Source organism: Xenopus laevis, chromosome 4L, assembly GCF_017654675.1.
Source record: "Xenopus laevis strain J_2021 chromosome 4L, Xenopus_laevis_v10.1, whole genome shotgun sequence".
Classification (NCBI taxonomy): Eukaryota; Metazoa; Chordata; class Amphibia; order Anura; family Pipidae; genus Xenopus; species Xenopus laevis.
This window is the reverse complement of record NC_054377.1, coordinates 2,066,342-2,073,070: the sequence shown is the minus strand read 5'-3', so window position 1 is coordinate 2,073,070 and position 6,729 is coordinate 2,066,342.

The window sequence follows — 6,729 nt, the reverse complement described above, 5'->3', positions numbered from 1 at the left end:
TGACACACTGTGGCCCTATGTATATTATGACCACTGTGGCCCCTATGTATATTATGACACACTGTGGCCCCTATGTATATTATGACACACTGTGGCCCCTATGTATATTATGACACACTGTGGCCCCTATGTATATTATGACACACTGTGGCCCCTATGTATATTATGACACACTGTGGCCCCTATGTATATTATGATACACTGTGGCCCCTATGTATATTATGAAAAACGGTCCGCACACACCAATGTTGCAGTCGGGGATTGTACCCCTTTTATTAATGCCACCAACAATCAACGTTTCGGGGGGAACAACAGCCTCCCTTCTTCAGGGAGGCTGTGTTCCCCCGAAACGTTGATTGTTGGTGGCATTAATAAAAGGGGTACAATCCCCGACTGCAACATTGGTGTGTGCGGACCGTTTTTTGAAATTGCACAGCAGTAAGGAGACCGGGCTTGGTCAACGGAGGACCAGCACCACCACGCAGAAAAGTGGAAGGAGGTGTGCGGTAATACAATATTTTATTGCCCTATGTATATTATGACACACTGTGGCCCCTATGTATATTATGATACACTGTGGTCCCTATGTATATTATGATACACTGTGGTCCCTATGTATATTATGACACAATGTGGCCCCTATGTATATTATGACACACTGTGGCCCCTATGTATATTATGACACACTGTGGCCCCTATGTATATTATGATACACTGTGGTCCCTATGTATATTATGACACAATGTGGCCCCTATGTATATTATGACACACTGTGGCCCCTATGTATATTATGACACACTGTGGCCCCTATGTATATTATGACACACTGTGGCCCCTATGGTATATTATGATACACTGTGGCCCTATGTATATTATGACACACTGTGGCCCCTATGTATATTATGATACACTGTGGCCCCTATGTATATTATGATACACTGTGGCCCCTATGTATATTATGATACACTGTGGCCCCTATGTATATTATGATACACTGTGGCCCCTATGTTTATTATGACACAATGTGGCTCCTAGCATTTCATGACACACTGTGGCCCCTATGTATATTATGACACACTGTGGCCCCTATGTTTATTATGACACACTGTGGCCCCTATGTATATTATGATACACTGTGGCCCCTATGTATATTATGATACACTGTGGCCCCTATGTATATTATGATACACTGTGGCCCCTATGTTTATTATGACACAATGTGGCTCCTAGCATTTCATGACACACTGTGGCCCCTATGTATATTATGACACACTGTGGCCCCTATGTATATTATGACACACTGTGGCCCCTATGTTTATTATGACACACTGTGGCCCCTATGTATATTATGTCCCCTAGCATGAAAGTGATAGCCCCCTGCCCCAAGACCCTCACAGACCCTCTCATGAGAGGTGAGGTCTGATTGGGGCAATCGATTCTATAAGACTAATATTGACCCTACTCAGTTGAACGGATCAATTTCTGATACATTTTCACCATCCGGCTTTTTATTTGCTGTGGGGTCCCAGGTGCAAAAAGGCAACATTTGAACCAAGAGAAATGTGACCTTTCAGCTTCTTTCTGTAACTAAACATTTTATCAGCGTAAAAACCTTGATTATACCCCAAAATGATTGTTCTGTTCCAAAAAGAACTAAATGGAAGCAACAAATGACGCGGCATCGCTTGATAAATTGCACCCATCGTCCTCCATCCCACCCATTCCTAAAGCGTTTTCTGACATTTGCTGGTTTTTATTTGTCTGCTCAGAACCAGTTATGAATTATTTATTTACTCTTTTTCTTTTACCATTTCTGACGTCAATTCTACTCTACCTGCCCCCCCCCCCAACTAAACAATTTCTCAACTTATATATGAGAAAAGCAGAATAGTACAAAGAGTGGGTGACCAAGGGATTCAATATATTGTGCCCATAGTTTTATGGCATCTCTCTGTACAGACTATGAGCAAACTTAGGGACTGTTCCTGCTGAATTGTGCTTAGTACAGGGGATACCTATGCTGCCATAGTTTTATGGGATCTCTCTGTACAGACTATGAGCAAACTTAGGGGCTGTTCCTGCTGAATTGTGCTTAGTACAGGGGATACCTATGTACCATAGTTTTATGGGATCTCTCTGTACAGACTATGAGCAAACTTAGGGGCTGTTCCTGCTGAATTGTGCTTAGTACAGGGAATACCTATGCTGCCATAGTTTTATGGGATCTCTCTGTACAGACTATGAGCAAACTTAGGGGCTGTTCCTGCTGAATTGTGCTTAGTACAGGGGATACCTATGCTGCCATAGTTTTATGGGATCTCTCTGTACAGACTATGAGCAAACTTAGGGGCTGTTCCTGCTGAATTGTGCTTAGTACAGGGAATACCTATGCTGCCATAGTTTTATGGGATCTCTCTGTACAGACTATGAGCAAACTTAGGGGCTGTTCCTGCTGAATTGTGCTTAGTACAGGGGATACCTATGTACCATAGTTTTATGGGATCTCTCTGTACAGACTATGAGCAAACTTAGGGGCTGTTCCTGCTGAATTGTGCTTAGTACAGAGGAATACCTATGTACCATAGTTTTATGGGATCTCTCTGTACAGACTATGAGCAAACTTAGGGGACTGTTCCTGCTGAATTGTGCTTAGTACAGAGGAATACCTATGCTGCCATATTTTTATGGGATCTCTCTGTACAGACTATGAGCAAATTTAGGGGACTGTTCCTGCTGAATTGTGCTTAGTACAGAGACCCGCTCCCCACAATCCTGTTTCATTCTGTGTCCGTTTCCCTGTGTATGTGAATTCTGGCAGCTACTGAGATTCAATTATTGGGGAGCAGAAAGGGGACGGGAAGGGACCGGCACTTCACGCGCAGAGGTAAAAAAAAATCCTCTCCAGAAATGATGGGAAACAATAAATCTGTTAATTAGTTAATTAATATTCAATTGGGGTCAGTGGGTTGAAGAGAAGTCGCCCAAGGAATGTTCCGTCCGGGCAGCGCCATTATCTTCAGAGAACACTCGGCTTTTATCGGAGCGGCAGATGCGCGGGGGAACAATGAGGGGGCGATTATCGCTCTCCTGCAGCGAATCTGAATGCGACGCCGCGCGCAGTGAAGGAAAAAATTCTGGAGCGTTTAGTGTAATTGATATGCAGTTTTCTGCTACATTGTTTCAAGCTGTTTGTTTGCTCTGCCGGCGTTTAAAGCACCGAAGCGTCAGAAGATTCATTTCCATTGGCTGATCCTGTCCCCCCCCCCCCCCCTTATACATTCTCTGACAACTTGTTAATGCGGCGATTTTCCCTGAGCAATATTTATAAAAATATAAGAGATGTTACTGTTCCCATTGTGATGTATAAACAGGCAAAATCATTCACCCCAAATGTCATTGTATTATTGTCTTTCTTACCTAATGTAACAATTAATTGGTAAATATGAGACAATCTTTCTTATGTGCCGGCCTAGGCCTTCCCTGTACTAAGCACAATTCAGCAGGAACCACATCTCCCCCTAACTGACCTTCAGACTGGGCCCCTTCGCTCATAACAAGGTTACAGATATATAGAAACATTGGGGTGTCACCCTGCTATAGTTCCAGGGGTACCCAGGGTACAAATAATCACTCACCCCAAATCTCCCCCTAACTGACCTTCAGACTGGGCCCCCTTAGCTCATAACAAGGTTACAGATATATAGAAACATTGGGGTGTCACCCTGATATAGTTCCAGGGGTACCCAGGGTACAAATAATCACTCACCCCAAATCTCCCCCTAACTGGCCTTCAGACTGGGCCCCCTTAGCTCATAACAAGGTTACAGATATATAGAAACATTGGGGTGTCACTCTGCTATAGTTCCAGGGGTACCCAGGGTACAAATAAGCACTCACCCCAAATCTCCCCCTAACTGACCTTCAGACTGGGCCCCCTTAGCTCATAACAAGGTTACAGATATATAGAAACATTGGGGTGTCACCCTGATATAGTTCCAGGGGTACCCAGGGTACAAATAAACACTCACCCCAAATCTCCCCCTAACTGACCTTCAGACTGGACCCCCTTAGCTCATAACAAGGTTACAGATATATAGAAACATTGGGGTAACAGTCACCCTGCTATAGTTCCAGGGGTACCCAGGGTACAAATAAACACTCACCCCAAATTTCATCTTATCTGCCTTAGCTCGCATTCTCTTTAAATTTCCCCCAAATTCTGGGCACCCCAACCCCTGTTTCAGGTCCCCCATTTTCATAACTGCTCTAAAGATACATTTAACGTGTGGTTTTGGGGATCATTTTTCTCCTGAGTGTCGGGGGGTCGCGACTCCATAGACAAATCCTTCCATTCCACTGAGAGAATATCAAAGGAAAACGTATCATTTCGCTTTGTTACATAAAAGCGAAAATCATAATTTCTCCTTTTTTTTCCTCCTTCTGTTGGAAACAAACGCGGCTCCTGCAATTTGGAGATACTCAGAATTAACTACTAATTGCGGGGGGCTGTTTGGCGTGATATTTACACTGACACTCGGTGGATAATTTGCATACAGATTTTTGGCAATCTATTAAAGAGAGAATCGGTGTTTGTGGCTTATCGCAGCGGCGCAGTAAGTGGGCGACTTCCCCGTCTCGTTCCGTCGATGCAGAACAATGGCACAGGCTGGGGTAACATTTAAAGGGGCCTCTGCTTAATTATGTTGCAGGAAATATTGGATCAGTTTATTCTAAGGGGACCTGAAATTTAAATGATCGGCTTCTGTCCTGATCCACAAACAGACTTGGGGATTGAGACTGAGAGATGGGGTGCAAATAGTTGGCCTATCCAACATGTCTGAACTATAACTCTCATCCACCGTTTGTGCAGCTGTTACTGCGACTGTTACACTCCTCTGAAAGCTTTTGGAGGATGCTGGGAGTTTTAGCTTAACTCCAGTTGGATACGGCAATATGTTATTAACCGGAAACAGTGATGGGCGAATTTCTCCCGTTTCACTGAAATTGGCCATTGACTTTAACGCCGGCGTCACTGGAAATGCGCAAAACGTTGAAAATTTGGTGAAATTCAATGGGCGTTCAAATAGTGTTGACTCGCGCTTCTTTTTCTCTGATTGTTGTAATAAGGACACAATGAGCTCTGTATAAACAAACCCCTCCTTTCCCTAGACTGAAGCCTTTCTTTGGCTTGGATATAAAGGAACAGCTTATGATATAGAGGCTTTACTTGTGGACAGGTAATGTTTTTCTATTTACTGTTTAGAGTAACAGTTACTAAGTTAAACGCTCCTAAATATGCCAATCAGTTAGAAACTGGGGAAAGAGAGTCCGATTGCCGTCAACTGTGGGGGTAGAACCAACCTGAAAGAGAATTCACAGTCCAAAAGGCAGACAAACAGTAAATTATGTCACCGAGATATTTCTGGGAAATGGCATACCAGTGAGTACTGCTCCATAATCACCATTTCTAAAGCTCCAAAGGGAAATTTGGGTGGGACTAGAACACTCTGATGGAAGCCCACAGGGGAGGAGCCGGGAGTCTGTGACACAAGCAGTGGGTGGGACTAGAACACTCTGATGGAATCTTACAGGGGGTGGAGCTGGGAGTCTGTAACTCAAGCAGTGGGTGGGACTAGAACATTCTGATGGAAACTTACAGGGGAGGAGGCGGGAGTCTGTAACTTAAGAAGTGGGTGGGACTAGAACACTGTGATGGAAACTTACAGGGGAGGAGCCGGGAGTCTGTAACTCAAGCAGTGGGTGGGACTAGAACACTGTGATGGAAACTTACAGGGGAGGAGCCAGGAGTCTGTAACTCAAGCAGTGGGTGGGACTAGAACACTCTGATGGAAACTTACAGGGGGAGGAGCAGTGAGTCTGAACTCAAGCAGTGGGTGGGACTAGAACACTCTGATGGAAACTTACAGGGGGAGGAGCCGGGAGTCTGAACTCAAGCAGTGGGTGGGACTAGAACACTGTGATGGAAACTTACAGGGGAGGAGCCGGGAGTCTGAACTCAAGCAGTGGGTGGGACTAGAACACTGTGATGGAAACTTACAGGGGAGGAGCCGGGAGTCTGTAACTCAAGCAGTGGGTGGGACTAGAACACTCTGATGGAAACCCACAGGGGAGGAGCCGGTAGTCTGTGACACAAGCAGTGGGTGGGACTAGAACACTCTGATGGAAGCCTACAGGGGGAGGAGCAGGGAGTCTGAACTCAAGCAGTGGGTGGGACTAGAACACTGGGATGGAAACTTACAGGGGGAGGAGCCGGGAGTCTGTGACTCAAGCAGTGGGTGGGACTAGAACGCTGTGATGGCAGATTTCAGATATGGTTCTCTTGCATTTTAATTGAGAGGGTGGGTCAGGCCAGAACATCTAGAAAGAGCAATAAATTGTTAAATCAAGATTTGCAGTTCTGACTCATGACAAACTGTTTCCTTTCACTCTGGACATTGTGTGTGAAAACCCCAAACAAACACACTGAAGCTCTTGTAGAAAGTCATTATTTGCAGACATTTCTCCAGCTTGTTATTCAAACACGGGTTATTAAATGACTCAGTACAGGGAAGATTATACAGTAAAATCCATTTGGTACCTGGAACGTCCCACAAAGCGGAGGCTCTCGGCGCATAACAGTAATTTGGTTTTATTTTAGCATCGCAGGGAATCCATTGAACTGTGTAAGTGGCTCTGGACACGCGGAACAGCTCTGCCACTTTATCATTT